We start from the raw sequence: 22,948 nt of genomic DNA on the forward strand, positions 1-22,948 counted from the left end.
TCAAACACAAACTCAAGTTAACTATACCTAGCGTGGTCTTCTGAAAATGTACTCTTCTAAACAAGAGAAGCAGTACTGTTTTCTGGGTTGTATTCCTAGCACACCTCTACTCTTCTTTTGGGAGCAGAGGAGATAGAAGGGTTGTTGCTAAGCAGCAGCTGTCACCAGAAAGGTCTATATTGTGGTAGTGGATTAAGTGCCACTGAAGTATCTCTCTTCTGAAGATTTTCTGTCTGTTATATGTTGAAATAATTTATAGCCATTGTATTCAGCCCAATGTGTATATCCATTTTCCCTTTCCACCCATCCATATTGACTGTGATGTCTGGTGACTTAAGAGCTGTCTATATTTCTTGATGTTAGCATTCTGAGGAAGTCTGGCCCTAGAGCCAGGCTGGACAATGATGGAGGAAAAGTCTACCTGTACTGACTTGCTACTCACTAATACGATCCCCAGTCCTACCATTTTGTTAAGAAAAACAAAGTTAGCTGTATGAATGACTCCTTAATCCTTGTCTTTGTTTCCCATAAAAAATGTCTTTTCTTCCTCACAGACACAGTTGTTATGACCAGCCCTAAAAATACTGGTTGCAGAAAATACTTTTGAGAACACTTTTTTTCTGTTTGTGAGAAATTTATTTCAATAAATACATTTAATGAAAACCTCAAATCAGAACAAGTACCATCTTTCCCACAGGAAAACTAGCCTTGATTGGGCACCACCCACTTTTCTTAAACTTTGAGGACTACGACTATACAGACATGCTACTGCTGCGTAGACATCATTAAAAGATATTTTTAAAAGCTACAAATAGTATGATGTTATTTTTTGCATAACCTTTGTTCTAGCTTTGAATTACTGGCTATAAGAAATTCAGAGGTTTTATGACATTCTGATGGGCAGAAATTACAGAAACACTCATGTAAGATGTAGTAATGTACTTTGGAAAGACAAACAACTAATGCCCTCTCTTGCATATGCATAGTTGTGACTAAGGAAAACCCTTCTCCACTTAGAGACTTTTAAAGTTATGTTCAGCCTTGATATTTCCCAGTGTATTTTGCGAAGATGTGTTAGTTATGCACCATAGCACAGATAAAATCTTGGAAAGAGATGAAATGTAGGAAAAAAAATCACACCCATAGAGGTTGCAGCTGCCTGAAATTTACCTGGGGATGTGGTCCAGATGGCTATGGCAGTGACACTGTCCTCTGGCATGAAAAAGCTTGTCTTGCATTAATTGATATTGGGCGGTACAGACTGCAGATGTGGATCTACTTTCTAGACACCCCCATATGATATATGTTTTTTAGCTCTGAATAGCTTCAGCTATTGTTGAACTCTAAATCCTTCATTATAGACACTTTAATGGGGACTGATTTTTGTATTCTTCTTCAGAGAATTTCTAACTTGATCAGCTTTATCCTGGGATACCTTAAATTGTAGTACAAATTCCTCTGGAGTATGTCTGGCCACTGAAAAACCCACTAAATATGAATACAGCCAAAACCAGGCTCTGAAATTAAATTGATTTTACAGTTAATGTCCAGGTGCCAGTGCATGAAAACCTTGACATGAAGTGATTACAGTAGTTTAAACACTTTAATACTGATCTGCTGATTGATTTTGTCAGAACTTAAGGTTTACTCTTCTTCAGTACATGTTTCTGGAGGACAATAGAAAGCAAGATATGTGTATTTGGTTCCACTCCTGAGACACTGATATAAAAGATGTAGTATTTCAGTCAAAGCTTTGATCCTTACGCAAGTGCAAAATATATGTAAACTCTCTCATTTTTAACATCAGGGCAGTGAGAAATGGAAAAGCTGCATAGAGCCGAAATCAGATAAAATACATGTTATAGAATCTATCCTTAGTTAAATAATCAGTTATATTGTCCTGAGACAAACATAACCAGACTGAAGGCAACTGTAGTTGCATGTATGTCTGGAAAAGGGAAAAGAGTGGAAAATCTGTGTTAAATTGCAGTATGTTAGATTCTGCAGTCCCCAGAGCTTTTTATTTTTTCCATTATGTAAACCAATGTTTATTAATCAAAGTCCACATAAACAGTTTGCTGACTCTGATACCTTGTTACAGCCTGCCTGTGCCCCCAAACATCGGTCACCTTGACAGCCTTTAAGAAGATATTGTGGTAAGGAACACTGAATAAACCAGTACCTTCCTTTCTGATTACTGAGGTGGCTCAGGCCGTGCTGGAGTGCACAGCAATAAGATCAAGGGGGACTGATTCTCAGTGATAAAGGAAATGTCTACTCCAACGCATGCCTCCTGTTTTAGTGTCCAATCCATTGTGCTTTAGTACTACTTAGCTTTTTTCAACAGTTTGTATATTGATACATTCACATTTTCTTAAATTTGGGAAATTGTGCTTTAGTCCCTTTTTAGACCACAGGGACTCACGGGCTATGCAAGCTGATCTTCCTTTATCTAACTTTTTATTGAACAGAACTTACACATTTCTTTTAATTTAAACTGTCACTTGTATTGGGATCAACTCATCATTTAAATTTGAATTAAAGATTTAAACAATTTCTCAAGCTGATCAATTTCATTTTTTGCCTTAGGGATTGGGGGTTAAGCAGTGCTTTAGAACTTAAAATGGAGAAAAAATTGAACTGAGCTCATGTAAAATAAGCTGAAGTTTTCACTTAGCTTTTGCATTTTAAAAGTATAGTTTTAACAAAAATGGCTATAGGTTTCTAATACTCCTTTTAGGGATTGCAGAGAGACAGGACTAGCATATGAAAGATTGGCAGATTAGAATATTTTGAAATGAGTGTGATTATTATTTAGTTTACAATGCATTATGAATGTATATAGTAATTTTATCTTTTATTCCTCATTTTGTAATTTATTGAGATATTTATTTCTGAAGTTATATAATAAAAATATTTTGGTGTAGAATCAACACATCTCAAAGTGGAAAATTATTGACCAAAGTAGGAAACCAAAATAGTAATTTTCTCCTTTTCAACAACCAGTTAATTTTTTTTACTTTCATGAATTTCAATAAAATTTTGCATCAGTAAACTTCCTATGATTTTCTTCAAATTTGGAGGCAAAAACTTTTTTGCTTCCATTAGAGTTTGAATTAAAAGCTTTCATTTAAATGAATTTCAGTCATTCAGGAGCTCTTTTTGTCATATTGATCCATTTAATATTTACTTGTTCTTGATTATTGGATATTCAGACTTGGAAGTCTAAATATTTGAGACTTGGAGCTTTCATATTGAGTATGAGTGACGGGGCTGTGAAACATCCTGGAGTATAAGACTTCTTTTGGTAGGGAAGGTGGTTACTAACTTAGAGGTTACTAAGATTTTGACATCTGTTGGAAAAGTATTGAAAAACCACTAATAAACCCAAAACAATTATAAAATGGAAAGTGTTTTACAGAAGAAAATTAAATTCTTTAGTTGTTACCAGTGATCATTTGTGATAATTTCCTCCTGTATCTTTTGATGCACGTGATAATGACAAGACCCCTGACTGTCCTGTAGTGTCTTGAATGATGTGGTAAATCAGAGACATTGAAAGTTATTCTTTCTGAAAGCTTAAACAGCACTTAACAAAACCCTTCCTAACTGAGGTTTGGGAAGGGTGTGTGTGTGTATTATTAATAACTGCAATATCTCTATCTTTGCTTTAATTTCTCTGGAATCAGTGCAGCTCCTGGTAGCTGTGTGGAGATTTTTTTATTGTTGCTGCTTTTGAGAGAAAACCTGGGATAAAAAAGTCTTGCTTCACAGTTCTTTTCAAGGAGATAATTTGGTTTGTTGCCAAACCAAACAAAGTGGAAAATGACACAGTATCAACACCATGCTGAGCTCATCAGAGTGATATAGACTGTGCTCCAGATTCAGACACATGTATCTGCCAATAAACGTTATTGAAAGGAGAAAAATGAAGGTAATAATACTAGATTTGATTTGAAAAAAATATTAACAATTCTTCTTTTGGTATCTTCACACTATCTAAGACATAATTTTAAGGTGCTCTCTGCTAGTATGCAACATTACCACAGGATTCTAACAAAGAACCAAAGATATTTATTGCTTAATTTCAGAAAGGTGGTTTGAAATAAGGTGATTAAGGAGCTTCCTTGCTCTGCAAAATTTAAACTATGATTATTATGCTCCTCTGTTTTTCCCTGGTCTAAAAACTCTTTCCATGCTCTTGGAAGCCCCTGTATATTCTTCTTTGGTGCAGCAGGATCTCTGCTTAAGCACTTTGTCTCTCTCTTCTGGGAGGGGCACCTGTTTCTCGTGTGAGACTTGTTGTTCAGGAGCAGTCAGATAGAATTCCTTGGACCAGAATTATTAATATTTTCATCTTCATCTACTATTCATGGAAATCTTTGGAAAGACTCTTGACTACTTCACATGAAGTAATGGTACATGGACTCTGGGAGTTTGACAACAGTGCATGGCATGGAGATTTGTAATCCTGTGAAAACTGTGGTGGTCCATCCATTTAAGAGATGCACCTGCTTATTTTGCAAAGATTAAGGAACCGAAACTCCTCAGATATTAAGAAATTGCCTTAAATAAATAAAGGTAATATATTGGTTATAGACTGAGAAGATGTTTAGGAGATATAGCAGAAGCTAATAAACTTATTCTCATAGAAGAAGTCTGTGTACAGTTTATGACACTTTCACATTTGGAAAAAAATATAAATGCAACTGTTTAGCTCAGCTTCAAATAAACAGGTATGGGTGGCCACTTGCACTTAGTTAAGTGCTATAGCCATCTTTTCTGTTCCCTGGCCTATTTCACAGTTAAATTCCCTCTTGCAACATTATGTAACTGTAATGCAACCTCTGTGATCTATATGTTGAATTTCAACGGTGAAAGAAGATTCTTCTTGTGCAATTACATTTTCCACAGATAAAACATTAAACCTATCCTGCAAGTAGTGTGCTCCTATTCATTCATTATCTAGATATCTGAAGATTTTGGTGTTAGAAAAAGTCCTTATATATCAGATATTCAGCAGTTTCTTGTCTTGGATGTTTCTATTAGAGTCTGTGAACTGGACTGTGAATTTAAAAATCAGTACTACTGGGCAACTGCTGAAAGTTAGTGAAAATCCCTTTTTAAACTCTGTATGGTCATGGTCTTTCCCCAGGTGCTATAAAAATTCTGTTTAAAGGTGTTATTTTTTTAAGCTTGTATTCCCATGAGGTGTCTGTCCTGTAGTGGAAGTTGCTGAGGGAGTGTTTTCAAGTTTAATCCCTCACCATGGAAAGCACTGTCATTCTTATATCTGGCATTCAGAACAGATTAGGAGGTTTGTGTTTCTAAAAGCTTTCCAAAAAGAGGGAAATTACCAAGGGTAGGATTTGCAGGATTAAGGAAAAATATAAAGGAAACCTGACAAGGATTAACAGACTTTACAATGTAACATTGGGTCATTTCACTTGCTTTGTGTTTGCAAGTGTAAATAAAGACGGTGGGGTGCTCATTTACTCAAGTTTGGAGATTTTTAAAGGAATGGAGAGCAGTCAGCAAATGAGTCTTTGAATTATTGTTTAGTACATGCAGAATACATCTGCATGTAAGCCAAAGTAATTTTGAGCAGTTACAGAGAAAATAAAACCTTCCAAGAATTTCTAATTTCTATGTTGGCTTTGTTTAGAAAATAAAATTATGAAGGAATGAGAAGAGAATTGGTCTGGTGGGATATGTAATTTATATTTACATGTTTTTTTGTAGAAGCATTTATGAAAGTAGTTTGGTAACAAAAAAGCAGCTAAAATTTTGATTATATCTCAAGTGGTTTTCAAACTAAATATAGATGAGAAACTTGAAGTTGTCCACAGGACTTGTTAAGGTAAATACAATATTAAATACTGGAAGATTATCGTCCCCACAGTCTTTTGAAAACACTTTTTTTTTCTTCTTTTTTTTTTTTTTTTTCTTTTTTTTTTTACTAGGCAAAATAGTCTTTGTTTTCTTTTTCTACTTTCACTTAAAGATTTTTTCACAGGAACAGTATAAAGTAGAATTACTTAAGAGGTAGTTAAAAAGCAAGATAATTACACTTTAGAGAAAGCAAAAATATATTAATGTGATTCATGTAGCAGAATTACTTTGTCAGAAAATATAGTGCTTCCATTAGTACGAATATGAATCGTGTCACTGAGCTGAATGACAGTGACAGCAGACAGTAGAACAGTTACTGAGTGCTGGACATTAGGTTTGACCTATTCTCATGTGGTGATTCAGGACAGACCAGTAATTACAGCACCAGAGCTGGAAGGGGGGAACTCCTGCTGCTCTTAGATGAGTGATGATATATCAGTGCTGAGCTGGAGTTCCTTTCCCCACAGCAGCCCTCACAGTGCTGTGCTCTGCACTGGTGGCTGGAAAGGTGTTTTGGGCACCAGAGTTTTGGGCACTGCTGAGCAGCACTGGCACAGCATCAGCGCTGTCTGTCAGCACTCCACACATCAAGGGGCTGCAACTGAGCAAGATCCTGGGGTGGGACACAACCAACCCAGCTGACCAAAGTGACCAAAGTGATATTCCTTACCATATATCAGCTCAGATATAAAAACTAGCAAAAGGAGGAGGAAGGTATTCCTTATTTAGGGTTTTCTTTACAGAGCAACCTCCACGTGTGCTGAAGCCGACTTCCTGAGAAGTGGATGAACATCACTTGTTGGTGAAAAATGGAGAATAAACCCATATTTTTGGTCCTTGTGTGTGCACAAATATTCAGTTTTTCTCAAGTAAACTGGCTTATCTCAATCTATGATTTGTTTTTTCATCTAATTTTCTCTCTTCCCTCTGGGAAGGGGACTGACAGAGCAGCTTTGTGGGTACCAGGAGCTGAAGTCAACACACCCCAACATGGAAGAAAGGACAACCCTAAGTCTCCTATTTCTTCTCATATTCCAAAGAGCACAATATGAGAACATAAAAGAACAATCTTAAATTTTGAGAAAAACATCTGGGAAAAAAAATTTGCAAGTGAAGCATACTCAAGGTGTATCCAATGTAATAATTAAAACCAGTAATAAATCCAAAATTCAAAATTAGCGTGCAACAAAAATGCAGTTAAGACTTTTTTCTGTTTAACCAGAAACAATGCTCATATAGGAGAAGTACAAGAAGATGTTATCACAAGTCAACTGTAAGAAAATTGTATTGGTTTTGACATTTACAAAGGATAAATAAATTACAGAAAACAAATTTTAAAAAGCCTTTAAAACACTTTGAAATCATCAGCTTATCTGGAATACCACTCCATTACTTAAAGGACAAGATAAAGCAAAATGGACCACACAAATCTTTCAAGAAAAAGAATAAAATTAAATTAATTTAAAATAAAATATGTTTTTCTTTCATAAAGAGAGACATTAATTTCTTTGTGAAAATGAAACCCAGACATTGTTCTGAAAACATTTGCACAAACTTTACAAAAATGTGATAGAGTCTTTATCAGAAAAGAGAACACATTACATTGGTCTGCTAATTTCTGTCAAATTGTGATTTATCTGTCTTTCAGTGATAAGAAAAAGAAAAATAATTATTATAGAATCTTAAAAATTGAAGTTCTTGAACTGGATAAATAACTATTTCTACTTTAATGTATTGGAAGATTTTTGAACTTACATAAGTCAGTAATTACAACAGAAAAATTTGAATTTTTTTTGGTCAAAAAACCATTTTGGTTTTAATGTAGTAATAAGACAGGAGAAGACGTGTATGAATCCCCAAATGTAAATAACAAGTGGGCACAAAAAAAACCCAAGAGAATTATATTTATAAATGTCATGAAAAGAAGGTGGATTGTAGGCTGTGATTTCTGAAAGCATAAGTTTAACAATTCTAGGCACAAAGGTTTACCTGCAGGGAATCCCACAAAACAGTAAGCACTGTGTTTCAGCCAGAGGGATTACTTATTTTCCCCCATGAAGACATGTACATCAGTGAAAATACAGAACACAAGATTTGCATGGTTGTGATACTTAGTATTCTTAACAAAAAAAAAAAAAAAAAAAAAAAAAGGAAGAAGAAGTAGTAATAGACTCTTTACTTTCCCTCCTTTAGCTTTAGCATCCCTTGAGTACTGCTCAGTGTGCACAGTCTCCATGATCCTCCTCACAACCAGGCTGGCTTTGCTCACCCTCCTTCTCTAAACCAGTTAGGATGAGAGTTTTCTTCTATAAAATTCCAGTTTACTCTTATCTCTGTCACAGGACTTCCTTCAGTGATTTCAAATGCCTTTTAGGCAGGATATGGCTTAAATGAAACTCCCTTAGGACAGCTGGTTCCTCCAGCACTCTAAGATCACTCATTAATTTGTTTTGGTCAAACTGCAGCCTGTCCACTCTTTGGGGTCCATGCACATTTTTCCCTAGTGGATCTCAACAACTTTACATCTCCTGTACCACAGTCTGAACTGCTTTAAATATTTACAAGATGAAAATGGTTGAAGACTGCTGGAGGACTTTCACTCAAATAAGGAAAAGGTAATAATGCAGGTGTTAGTTTGATTTAGCTTTCCATTTACCTGCATTGCTGTGTTTACAGACCTGAAATGACACTGATATACTCTATTCTGAAAATCAATTTTCTAACCAATTATGTAATACAGTTCTGAGTTGTATTCAAGTAAGACCTCCTCTTTCACTGGAAGCTGAGGATTGTTTTGCTTATTTCCTTAGACCAGAAGAAAACGTACAAATGCTAAAATCATGTTGAAACTTACCAAATTAGCATCCTGAAAAGTTTGTCAGAAACTAAAGTTTCACGCAATCTCTTCATTGTAGCATTAAACAGAAAAGTTCCGTCATTCTAATTGTAAATGTATCTTAATATTAAAAAAAAAAAAATCTCTTCTGGTGCATATTTTACTGCCTATTACATTCCAAAAGTACTGGCATAATTACTCATAAGTTGAAATCCTGTCACCTTAAGGGCTTTAAGATGACAGTTTAGTACTCATATCCAAACTAAGTTCTGAAATTAAAGGGGTTTTTAATTTTTTTTCTTTCCTGAGATCACATTTAGAAATCCACTTTCCCACTTGAATCTTTAGAGTATTTACAGCTTTTTCATGTCAATATTTTTATTTGATTAGTAAAGATTTTAATATTAATGCCAGAGGAAAACATTTCCTTGTTTCTTTCTTGCCTTGAGTAGTCTTTTCTTCACTTTGAGAAAACTTTGTTTTCCTCCTATGTCTCTAACAGAATTGCAATAGAACAGCATTGAACTGTCTTTCTTTCATTGAATACTCAATGTAAGATAAAAATTAACATTATAGATTTTTCTCTTCCTTTCGCCTCTAACTGTTGAATTTTTATGAATGAAAACAAATTCCCGCAACTTTCTATGAGGTATTGACCCTGTATATTTTTGTTTTCTTTCCTTTATGTAACTATATGTTTTTGTTTTCTTTCTTTCATGTAACTATAAATACCATTTTCTATGTAGGGAAAAAAAAAAAAAAAAAAACCAACAAAAAAAGAAGTGGCAATAATCGCTTTGTAAAAACAGCCATAGAAATTAACTATAGATGTAATTTTCAAATCCTTTTGACTAAGAATCCATTCAGACATGATCTTGACCCTCAGCAGCACAAAAATTTGGACAAATCAATACCAGCCCACTGCTGCTTTGTGTTCTGGGATCCATTATGGCTGTACCTGCCTAAAGTCTTAATGAAAAACTATCATTATAAGGAAGTGCTGGGATTTGAGTCTGACACACATCCACTCTTGCTTTGAATTCTGGAAATTCTTCATGTAATATGGTAGCCAAGACAGTGGCAGTTGCATTAGCTGCTTTATATTAAGTATTACTTTTGGTTTCCAAAAAATTTCTTGCAACATCAAGGGCAGAAAAGCTATTAAAACATGAAGTTGCTTATATTTTGAAGATGGTATTTCAGTACTTCATTATGCCTTCAAAGTATGGAAGGAGAAATATTACTCCTGTCCTATTTTTATTCTTAGTTAACATTATAACAGTTTTTTAATTAAAAATCACTTCAGTCCTTTGTTTTTTGAAAGTCAAATAACTACACAGAGAAAATATTTACAGTAATAAGCTTCTTGCCTCAACACAACAATTTTGTCTGAAATGCAAGGTCTGCTTTTGTCACTTTAAAACACATTCTATGACTATCATCCTGACACAGCAAATGACAGCTTCTATTCAGAGATCTAAAGCTGACTGACCAAATCAGCTGTCTGAACAAATTCTATTCACAGGAAAATCATTCCATTACTGCACATGACATCTCTATTCAAATAATCAGTCACTATGAGGCCAAACAATCCATAGGTGGAGGTGATGGACAGGAGAAAAGCATAATTATATGGAAGAAATGAAAATATAACAATAGCTTTTGAAAGAAAAGGAACAGCAATTTTTAGTTGAACATATTTATTTGGAAAAGTTTTTCTACATTCTTGAGGGACTTGCACAAAAGGAACAAGCAGTAGAGAAGCTGCATTGACTAGTGGATTAAGGTCACAAATTGATATATTTTTTAAGCCTACTCTTAGACATGCACATCTAATAAATAGATATATAAAGGACATCTTATAGCTGAGAGAATGTATATATTATAATAGGACACCTCTCAGTTTTTATTCAATAACACTGGCAATTAAACAATTTCTGCTTTGTAAATTTCATAAAGTACTTGCTGCTCACAACTGTTAATGGTAATTAAATATAATATATGAAAACCTGAATGACAATAGACACTTATTTATAACAGTTCTTGACATTTTTTCCTCCCCAATTTCTCTTGCCTGTTTTTGAGGCTATGTTTATATTTCTGAACTGCTTCTGTAAATTAATGCTCTGTATGCAAATCAAAATCTGACAGATTTTCCTTCCATTTTAGTGAGAGTAATATCTCAACTGTAAAGTAACTTATTTTATCAAGTTTAGAAATGCACTTGTTACATATCAGATGTAGGAAGCAACTTTTAGAGCACAAAATAAAAACATGATAAAAAACCAAGCAAGCATGCATATCCTCCTCCTCCTCCTCCTCCTCCTCCTCCTCTTCTTCTTCTTCCTCTTCTTCTTCCTCTTCCTCCTCTTCTTCTTCTTCCTCTTCTTCTTCCTCTTCTTCTTCTTCTTCTTCTTCTTCTTCTTCTTCTTCTTCTTCTTCTTCTTTCTTCTTCTTCTTCTTCTTCTTCTTCTTTCTTCTTCTTCTTCTTCTTCTTCTTTCTTCTTCTTCTTTCAATTCTCTTATATCATTTGCTGAATCCCCTCCTAAACTATGTATAAAAATATTAGCAGCTATAAGTTTGTTGTTTTCTCTGACAAGTCATCCTGGTTTCAGCTGGGACAGGGTTAATTTTTGCAGTATCCAGTAAGGGGAATGACCAGGACCAGAGGTTATTTTATGCCACCTTGCATCATTTTCTGGGGACAAGGAAATGTTGAATTTCCTTCTGGCTCGGGTAGCATGGAGGAGGGAGCAGTCAGGGAATTTCCAGGCAGGGTGAGCCATCACATACAAATCATCCACCTTTTTTCTTGTACACTGTGCCATTAGTACGGTTGATGTTACTGTTATTTTCTTAACTCATTGGTGTTTCCAGTAAATTGTTATGTCAACGCATGATCTTTCTCTTTTGCGATTCCAATTCTACCTTCCAGCCCACTATGGGGGAGGGGGAAAGGGGGAGTGAGCAAATGGTGCATGGCTTTGAGTGTTTCAGAGGGAATGCTAAACTGGGGAATACCATTCCTAAATCAGGACATAAGTGGAAACACTTCAGAACACTCAGATTTCATCTTTCTTGCCTAACAGAGCAATTTCTCTCCAAAACAAGTCCAGTAAGGTCAGTTCATTAATGCATTTCTGAGATGCCTTTCATTCTCACAAAAGAGAACAAGCATTATCATGACTGTGGTCAGGGGTAGTGAATCAACTTTCCATCAAACCTGTCTTTCTAAGGTCTTTAAAAAAATGAACTGTTCATGTGAGGCCAAATAACAGTATATACACGCACACAAAGAAAAAAAAGTCCAAAATAATATTTTTTGTGTTTGGAAATCAGTTTCTCATTGAACTCTTTCAGACTTAATTGCATCAAAAAAGTATTTGCCTTACATGGTTAGAAAGCTTGTCCAAATCAGTTGAGTGTGGGAATAAGAGGGACTTACCCAACATGTCAAAGTAAGATATGAATAAATGAACAGGATATTCCATTTCATTGCAAGACAAGAATATCTTACATTAAACCATCTCTGGAGAAAGTTCATGAGCACAGGCAGCTGTTATGAAGTAAGTAATTCACTGCAGGGTTTTTTTTAGTTTCTGCAGTCCTGTGCATGTTAAATGTTAAATGTGTTAAAGTGCATTAGTCCCAATGCAGACACATATTCAGAATTAAAATGTCCCTAACTTAATTTAGCTTAATTAATTTTGAAGTCTGAAGTAGACTACATTGAATTAAAGCCATTGAAAATCTGAATAAAAGGATCAATATGTGTCTTTAATTCATTTAATTAATCCACTTTAAAAGTTACTTCAGATTAACTTTCTTAAGTGTTTTGGCATTGACAAATTCAATTGGTCTTGAGTCTTTAGATGGGAGCTTATCGTTAATTATGAAATTATCTGTTCCTTCCTCTGCAATTTAAAGAGTTTGTGTCATAAGATGTAGCTGTTTTGAAACCAATACAAAGCATACAGAATAAAAGCACAGAATTTTTAGACCCTGGTACCTCTTTTTCCCTGAAGCTTTTCTAATCATTGAAAAGACAGTAAATTTATTTGAAAATTAAAAAAATTGTGGTAATCTGTTTAAATGGTTTATCCCTTTCCTCCCTGTTAATGGTTTTGTCCCAGTGTCACTCAGTTAAAAGAGTTACTTTACCCCACTCCCACTGTTTGTCCATCACCCAGAACCAAGTCCAGCTTTCTAGAATGTTCTCCCCAGTTTGATGTTTCATAGGCTGGCTCGTCCCAGCCACTCCCCTGTTATGTCCTGATTAGTCCATCCCTATGCCTGTTATTCCCTTCCTCCTCCCCTTATGTTATGTGATTGGCCCAAGAATGTATCCTCTTTTCTGTACCACCCCTGTCCAAAAAGGCTGTGCAAGCCTCTGTCCCTTGCCTCTGTAGCCTGGTTCCCTTCGGATAATAAAGTTGGTCTGGAATTGCCAGCACACGGGTCCTGTGCAATCCTTTGTCAATCCTCAGCCGTGCAGCCACTGCCTGGAAATCTTAAGGACCTTATCACTACCCTCCTTCTCCCTGGAGCTAGCTGGAATCTGAAGGAGAGGACAGTGATAAAAAATAATCTATTAATAGTTAGAATTATGCAAATCATTCACATTGTTTATTCTATCATCTTTTAAAACGGGCTGTGTTTCACATGAATAAAAGACAATATATGATATTTTTTATAATGATATACTTTCAGCAGATAAGGTATTTCTTAGTTTAGGGCGAGAAGAAATAGTTGATTAATTAAATATGGTGTCAATATTTAGACCTGGGGCATAAAGTGATCTTTTATATTTTCTTTCCAAGTACACTTGGAGTTATTGTAACATTTCACATGACTAAATTGGAATAAAATTTGTGTTACTGAAGCAGTGTCACATGAGTAGCAGAAGAATCCAGGATCATACCTCTTTTCAGGCTTTTGTTCAACCACAATTTCAAGGAAACATATTTTCCCTGTATTTGAATATATTTGAAAGGCCTCATAATTCAGTTAGGTGACAGAGCTGAACCTTGTGGCAAGTTATATATAAAACCATTATTGTAAGCATCTGTTCCCCTTATGCCGAGGTAGGTCTCCAAAGCAACAGTTTAATGGAATTCAGAGAGATGTTCATCAGTTTTTCTTGTAGCATCTCCTTTTCTGTTGTTTACACCATCATAAAACTATCAAATCTTGACCTTAAATAGTGCTTCTGAAGGTGTCTCAGAGGATGTTCTTAAAGAAAAGACATTTTCTATTGGTTGGCTTTATAGCATGGAGGTAACACTTGCTGGACAAAGTAATTTCCAGAGAGTTAACAGGCATCACTGTCAAAAGAGAAGGCTATGCTGAATTCATTCTCTGCACATGTATTATTCTTCATTAGTATTAATGGCCAGGTTGAAATACAAATGAAATATAAAATATGCTTATTAAATTTGAAGCTGAAACAAACCTGGAGAAAGATGTAGGTGTGGAGGAGAGCAAGATTAGAATTCAAAGTGGTCTGGATAGTTTGGCAAATGGCCTGGAAAAATGGATGAATGCACAAAGTACTTCACACAGGAATAATTGATAACACATATACAGAAATGAGAGCAACAGCTTGAGCAATAGTATTTACAAAAACATTGGAAAATTAAGATGTCACAAGCAGGTGAATGAATGCCAGCTATATTGAAAGAGGCACAAAGACTGTACTACGAAAAAAAAAAAAGATACTCTACAAGAAATGTGAAATAACTGTCCTATGGAAAAGAGATGAATGCAGAGCCCTTCAACAGACACTGTCTCCCTTCAGAAAAGCCTAGAAAGTCTCCCTTTTGCAGATTTCTTATCCTGACCTGACTGTGCATGGGGGTCATACATAGCAGAGCAATGTCTACTGCTGAGTACATTTTCTTTTGGTCTGCTTTGGATTGGTGAGGCTTTCCTGAAAACACTGTAAAAAGTACTGGGCACTGCCCATTGAGAAAGAAGAGATTTGGACATTCCTTGGAAAATGTCCAATGAGCTCACTGAAGAGTATCATGTGCTTGAGAGCACTTGAAGAATTAAATTTGTTACAAGATTAAAAGGGCTACAGAGGGGATGAAACAGTCTTCAAGCATGTTAGAAGCTGCTGCAAAAGAGAAGGGAAGGAAAAGGTCTATCCTCCACCTCTGCCATAGCTAGAAGCACAAAATAATGGACATCTGTTGCAACAAAACAAATTCAAGTAAAATATTAAGAAAAAATATATTAGTGAAACACTGAAAATGCCTGGTGGGGGAAGGAGCAGTGACATCTCCATCATTTCTCATCCTAAGAACAGGATAGAAAAGCATCTGCGGATACTGACACTGCCTCATCTGGTATAGAGGAGGAAGTAATGCTGTCTCATTGGAATGGGAGGAAGGAATAATGCAGTCCACTTGCAATTTTTCATGTAATTTACTGGAACTTGCTGGCATTTGCTTTGAAGTATAAAGCAAAATGTTTAGGTTATTAACTTTTAAAAAAGAATTTTTATTTCATTCAGGAATGGTACTCAGCATTTTCTTTTTTTTTCCTTTTCTGTACATTGTAGATACTTGGGACATATTGTCCACTTTTTTTTTTTTTTCTTTTATATCAGGGAAAATATTGTTGTAACATAAAAGGATTTTTTCTTCAACACAGCCTTACATTATAAACATGAGGTTTTCCAAGGGTTTCTTTTAAAATTTTTAGATTAATTCAACAGAAAGACACATAATAGTAAATTAAAAGAAAACATTGAGAGATGTGCTTTAGGAGTAAGGATGTTCTGCATTTTTCTTACTGCTTTTTTTTTTCATCTTCATTTAGATAATTTAGATAATACATTGTTAGCTTTATTCTCAAAATCCTGAAGCTATTGAAGCAATTTTTCATTTGCAAAATGTCAGTGTTTGGAATGATTTGGTTATGGATGAAGTTTTTGTAAATATATAACTGTTATTTTCTTGTGTTTGGATTCCATTCTTTGACTCTGTCTTCTTTTAAATTAATTTCAGAAAGTGATAGAAATCTTTTTTACACTGATGCCCATTTTGTTCAAATAATTTAAATGCTTGTATATCAAGATTGTATTTTATGGGGAAATTTGGTTTATGAATAGACAGATGAACTATTTTAAATACCTTTGCCTGAGTTTCATGATTTCATTATATATACCTTTATTTCATTATGTAAGTTATAATTTGAAAGATAATTTACTTTTATTAAAAATATTATGACAGAGAAAATGGAAACGTAGAAAATTAAGACATGCAATTATGGATCACCTGAAATGAGTATAGTTTCCTGAAAGGTATAAAATACTGAAATTGTATCTGGTAGCTCCAAAGAGAGTAACTTCTGTTTCCTCTGATGTAACCCACAAGATGCTTATAGAAACCTCTAATGATGTGATGGAGCACTGTTTCTTTTGAAATTTCTCTTGTAATTTGAGATTACACTGTCTTCTATTGAAAAGGTATATTAGATCAGAAGATCAGAAACACAGAGTTATAAGGCAGTCCTCAACAATACTTACGCTTTCAGTTTAATATTAATGCAGATAAGTTTGAGTACCAATCTGAGTCATAGAACCTTTAATATTGTCTATGTCCTTTGTTTTCATCCAACCCAAGATGCTATCTGTCCATGAAAAAGACACTGGGTCTCCAATAGAAACCACAGATGTGATTATATGCCTCATCTTTGGTGTTAGTTTTCCAGAGAAGAGCAAACCCAAATGCCAAACACAGCTCCATAAACATAAATATTCTTCACAGGCATGTATTGCACCACACAAAGCAACTGAAGAATTATTCTCCTTGGTATTTTTATTTAGCAATCCATATACTAATAAGCATTTTTAGTCACAATGTTCATGAATGTGTTCCCAGCCCATGAAACTGAGATGCTGCTATGAATTCATGCTTTGTACAGCAACAACACTCTAAAGTTATGTGCTTGTTGACTTTGAATAGGAATTTTGCACAATCATTCACTTGTGGGAAAAATGGCACACGACCTTTTGAGCTGTAGCTGCATCTGCATGCAGCTCCAGTGGAGCCATAACTCTGTCACTTTCTAAATGACATTTCTTTTGAGCGTTTGCTTTATGTTCCTATTCTTCTGCAACATTTTTGTGTTCTGAACTTTCGTTAGTGTCATATGTAAGCTGAATATCAGCATCAATCCTCCTGGTCAGAGGGATAGGTTTTTCAAAGGCCAGGCAAATGAACCATAAACCATTTTTTTTTGTTACCCATTAACAAATGGTTAAAAAAACCCACAGTCAAGAGTTTGACTAATTAAACATAGGATTTGCTTTGAGAAACCTGGTCTACAGCAGGCTAGTGGTATTCATCTGTCAGAGAAGAAGATCTTCAGCTCTGTGTTTGCCAAGTTTGTGAAGCGGGCTCTATCCATCCCACTCCTACCAGTTTGATGCTATTGCCAGAAAGTGATGCCCTAAGCCTGGAAAGGGATCACAGGTCAGGAGGACAGCACCTGAAGGGCATTAGCAAAAGAATTTCAGGCACCTCATCCAATAAGTCACTTCACTGGGGGTTCAACTTAAATTCCTCTATGCAAACATGCATATTGGGAAAAAAGAAAAGTTAAAGATGTGTACATGCCTGTAGGGCTATGATCTTACTGGCATCATAGAGACATGGTGGAATGGTTCTTCTGACTGGAATGTTGGGTTGGAAGGATACAGACTTTTTAGGAAGGACAGGCAGGGAGATGAGGACGCAGTGTTGGCATCTCTGTCCATGACCAGCTGGAGTGCATGGAGCGCTGCCTGAGGATAGATGAGGAGCTGACCAGGAGCTTATGAGTCAGGATTAAATGGAGGACATGGACAGGTGACATTATGGTGGGGATCTGCAGTGGACCACCTGACCAGGAGTATTACGTGGATAAAGCCCTCTATAGAGAGATAGAATCAACCTCACATTCACAAGCCCTGGTCCTCATAGAGAACTACAATATCTATTGGACTGACAACACAGCAGGGTGTAAGAAATCCAGGAGTTTATTGAAATGCACTGAGAATAAATTTCTTCTCCAAGTGACAGAGGAACCAGCAAGGAGAGGTGCTATGCTGGACCTTGTTCTCGCTAACAAGGACACGATGGAGTGGAATGGGGAGCTCAAGGGCAGCTGACCATGAAATGGTGGCATTCAAGATTCTTAGGCAAGGAGGAAGGTGCGCAGCAAGCTCACTCCCTGGACTTCAAGAGAGAAGACCTTTGCCTCTTTGGGATCTGCTCGGTAAAGTACAATGGACTAAAGCCCTTCAAGGAAGAGGGATCCAAGGAATCTGGTTACTATTCAAGGATCACCTTTTCCAAGCTCAGGAGTGATGAATTACAGCAAAGAGGAAGAAAGACAAAAACACCAGGAGGTCTGCATGGATTAACAAGGCACTCCTGGACAAATATAAACACTAGAAGGAAGTCTACAGTGGAAGCAAAGACAAGTAGCATGGGAGGAGTACAGAAAGATTGTGTGAGCCATCAAGGATCAGGTTAGGAAAGCAAAAGTCCTGTCAATCCAGGTCAAGGACAAAAGGAAAAGCTTCTATAGTTAAGCTGTGAGAGAAGGAAAACTGGGGAAAAAATATAGGCCCTCTTTGAAAGAAAACATGAGATCTGGTGACCTGGGACCTAGGCAAGGCTGAGGTACTCAATAAACTTTTTGCCTCAGTCTTCACCAGTAAGTTTTCCAGCCCCACTACCTTAATCACAGAAAGCAAAGGCAGGGATTGGAAGAATGAAAAACCGCACATTGCAGAAGATCAGGTTTTTTACTACCTAAAGGAACTCAAAGCTGCACAAACCCATTGCACCTGCTGAGATGAACCCATAGGTGCAATGAGATGTACCTCATGGTCCTGAGGGAACAAGCTGAGGAAGTGATTAAACATTAATATTTGAAAAGTTATGGTAGTCCACCTTGAAGGACTTTTTTTTTTTCTCCTTGTCCCGTGCTCTGTCATTGAGGAAATGCACAAAAGAAACTGGAAAGCACCATAGCTGATCGAGCACAGGTGACCCAAACTTACCAAAGAGAGATTCCACACCACAGAACACCATAATGGACATTTTTCTGTCCAGTAGTCTATTTTCATAAAAAATGTGAGGTTATTTTTGAGTTTCCTATGTGTTCTCCCAGTATTATTATTATCAGCAGACATGAATTCTATGGGAAATGGATGGATAGGCAGGCATGGTTTGATAAACAGCACATGCAGAGAAACACAAGCTTAACCTCCAGCCCCTTTACAGACAGGAAATATCAGTTTAAGAAAAGTGGGTCAAATTAATGAAGTGCATCAGAATTTTAAGACAACATGAAATGTATTATCACATACCATGCAATGCATGCATTGCTGCAGCAAAAGATGTCACTACGATTTCTATCTTAGTCTGCAGAAGTCATACAATTCAGTATGCTTAATTTGTGAGAAATACAGACCGTTCTAAGAGAATTGTAATCAAAATGTATCATGCTATAACACAAAAAATCTTATTAATACTCTACTGTTTAAATTTTGGAGGGAATATTTCATCTCACTTTATTCTGTACCTGCAGTGAAGTTCTGTGCAAAGACCACAGGAGGCGTTGGAGTGCTTAAAATATCTATTTCTGTACAAATGCTATTGTTTCATGCATGTAAGTGAAGTATTTGGAGGTCTGGATGGAAATCCTTTTATGAATTATTCAAAACCTGAGCTGCATCTCCTTTTTCTGTAGGAAAGCTATTCTGCACCATGGAAAGAGATAACACACCTCTGGCTCAGAAGAGAAACTTTGGTGTCTTAGAAACACCTTCTGTTTTTTCTGGTTGGTTGGTAGGTAGATTGGTTGGTTGGTTGATTGGGTTTTAAATGCACAAAGGAAGATAATAAATGCTCTTCTTCATTTAACCTGCTCTGGTAGTTGATTTGCTATCAAGTGAACTGCTCAAAATCACTCAGGTTCTCAACATATCTCAATGCTAGGTGTTAGTACAAAGACATAGTTTCTGAGCAGCCTTCCACCATATTTATACACAGGTTTAATCCATTTATACAGATGGCTAGTGTGGTTTTATTTTATCACAGAGACTTAAACCTTCATAAAAATGTAACAAAAGTGAAACATGGAAGAATTTAGGAGATGTTCCATTGTGTGAATATAAAGGCAAATCTGTGCTTCCACCTACACACCCAAATAACCCATCCAAGGACAGATCTGGCCTGAAACTTCCATAAATAAATTAACATTCCTCTATCACTGAAACAGTTGTCATTTTCCTACATACTGGGCTTATTAATGTAGTTATAATAACTTCATTTAATGTATGTCCTGGTGGCATAACTTAACTTCCAAGCTTAGTTTTCACCCTTTAAAGGTGGATTTGTTGTTGTTGTTGTTTTGAGTAAAAAATTAGCCTAGCAATAGATAAATATTATCTTTTTTGCATTACATTCAAGATACAGAAGTATACAGAAATAATGAAAAAATATTTGCAGATTTTATCGAGGGCTTAGCCCTATTTATGAATGTCTATAATATGAGAAATTTCATCTACTATAGTTATTTCTCAGTTCATTTTTTTAATTCCTCAAGACCATCTCCAAAAAAAATCCTACTTTGGAGAATTTTCCTTAAAATACTATTTTCCTTAGTAGTATTGATAGCTCTCATTTGTTTTTTGATCAGGTTTCTACAGGAGCTTAGGTGATTTTTGCTTATTCAAAACTTAATGAGAATAGTAACACCATTGCCAATTTTACATGTTAAGCTGGAAAAGACAAACATGATTTATATTAATTTTGCCCTCCTCATAACTAACTAGAATCTCAGCCTTGTGGCTATGCTTTCAGAAGTCTTTGCATTTCCATTTGACAGCAAAAGGCTGTTTGTCACTCTCTTGTGTGAAATCTGTTTCTTATTTACTGACATTGCAAGAAGGATTTATAATCTGAAGGCTAATCAACCTTAACTACAGATTTCATACTCTGTGTGCCTCAAAGCTTTAATTAAATGGCTTGCTGAAAAATATCGTGCATCACTGAGATTTTTCTATTCCTCCTTCCTATTGGTTCTGTGGTAGGCCAATTACTACTGGTGCTTTGGACAAGCATTTTATATATTAAAACCATATTTGATAAAGATCGCAAGATTTCTGTTAACATAAATGCATGTAGATGATGTAAGATAGCTTAAGTGGTAATTAACTTTTTTTTCAAATACTGTTGGAATGCTAGAAGCTTAGATTTTGAGGTTTTAGTATATAGTGATATGTGTGAGTCAAACTGGAGGATTTAAGGCATTGTCTAAGTCCTTCTTCTTCACCTTCTTCTTCCTTCTTGGTTTTGGGGGTTTTCTTGTAATTGGTTAGAAATGGTTCGCATTGTAGAACTGTAGGGTTCGGTAATTGGGCTGAAAATGAAAATAATCTATGTGTCGTTTGTTCATTTGTTTTACTTGTTCCTTAAAAGGCCTTGTAGAGACAGAGAGGTTAGCCATTTTACCTCATTTCTCCAAATGTTAGCTAGAGTTTATGTCTCGTGAGTCTGTAAATAGATATGAAATAATAAACATCCAAGTCTGAACTTGAAAACCACGTTTCTGGTGTCTTAATCCTGACCTAGGCAGAGAAAAAAGAAACCAGAACTGTCACAAAATATCTTCAGCTCTCACAGCATTCATTCAGAGAAGAACTAGCACCATAGATAGTCTTGGTTTCTGGACAATTAACGCACTGAGAATCTGCTACTTTTGGTTTGAAAAAAAAAAAAAATATAAATAAATAAATATATATATATATATAAAAAATGAACTCACACAATAGGTATGATTTTAATAATAAACATTAGAATGCGGATAGGAGAGGCAACTTGTGGGGGGAGATAAACAGAGATGTGTAAGAGGGGAAGGGGATGGGTTAGAGCTTTAACTCAAGGTAGAACAAACAAAAAGAAGCTGTAAGGAAGCTGGAAATAACATGGTGCATGTGTGATAGCATAGCTGATAGTATGGAAAGAAACAGTATCTCTTAGACCCCCATTCTGGTATGTGCATTTTTGATCCTATATTTTGGGGAAGCTTTTAGATGATCCAGATAAAAAAATGTTCTTGCAGATCCAATATTTTTTGGTATTGATCTCTTTTTCATCCTTTCTCTCCCAGAGAAGGTGGAAACTGGATATCTCTGTTTCTGTGACTATGTCTGAGCCCATTTTCCCTTTTAGTGATACAGTCTGGGAATTCAGCATCTATGATTCATTCCTCTTCCATGGACATATCATCAATATCATCTTACTGACCTATTCTCAGGAAGAAGATTTCAGGTACGGAGCAAGTGTGACTCTTCTTAGGTGTTAAAAGTTTCCTGGAAATTATTGTTATCACTTCCTAAGCAGCAGGTGTGACTAGGAATGCTTTCCTTTTACACCTTTCACAGGTAGCTCTGCATAGAAAATCATATAACCTGAAGAAATTACTAGGAATGAAATGGACTCTATTAAATTTGGCGGTTAAGCAGAGTAACTGAGGAAAGGTGTGGTACAAAAGGGGAAAACCTGGCACTGAAGTCAACTGTCAGTCTTTCAGACTTGCATCTGTATTAGGGAGGGATATACTGAACTAATAACTCAAAGATCACTTTACGATCTTCATAGCCGCCTAGCAATCTAAATAATTGGCTGTAGCACTAGATCTGCAATTCTGCAATGTAACTTAGACTGCCAAGACAACTGACACAGCAAGATTCTTGGGGTTCAGTTGGTTGGTTGGGTTTGTTTGGTTTTAATATTAACAAAAGAAATCCAATATTTCCCATACGATAAATAAATAATTGAAATACAATGTTTACTTTGATGAGTGACTTTTATAAACACATATTCAACAGAAATAAAGATGTTTTCTGGCATAAATTCCTACCATAGCTAAACATGCTATTGGGATGTGGAAAAAAAGGAAGATTAAGGACCTTTAATAGCAAACAATTTTATCTGCTATTTCCTTTTATTTGCCACTCATTTTCTTAAATAAGAATTTCTGTCACTGTACCAGTCTCGTGTCTGATAATTTCTACTGTTTACAATTATATACTCATTTATTTCACTAAAAAAATACGGCTTTTAAGTCCCCTCATCTTTTCTCATCTCCTTCTCAATGTGAATCCTTATTTACTTAATAATTCCGTAATATTTTATCTTCAGACATTCTCA

The sequence above is a fragment of the Prinia subflava genome, chromosome 1 (genome assembly GCF_021018805.1).
Source record: "Prinia subflava isolate CZ2003 ecotype Zambia chromosome 1, Cam_Psub_1.2, whole genome shotgun sequence".
Classification (NCBI taxonomy): Eukaryota; Metazoa; Chordata; class Aves; order Passeriformes; family Cisticolidae; genus Prinia; species Prinia subflava.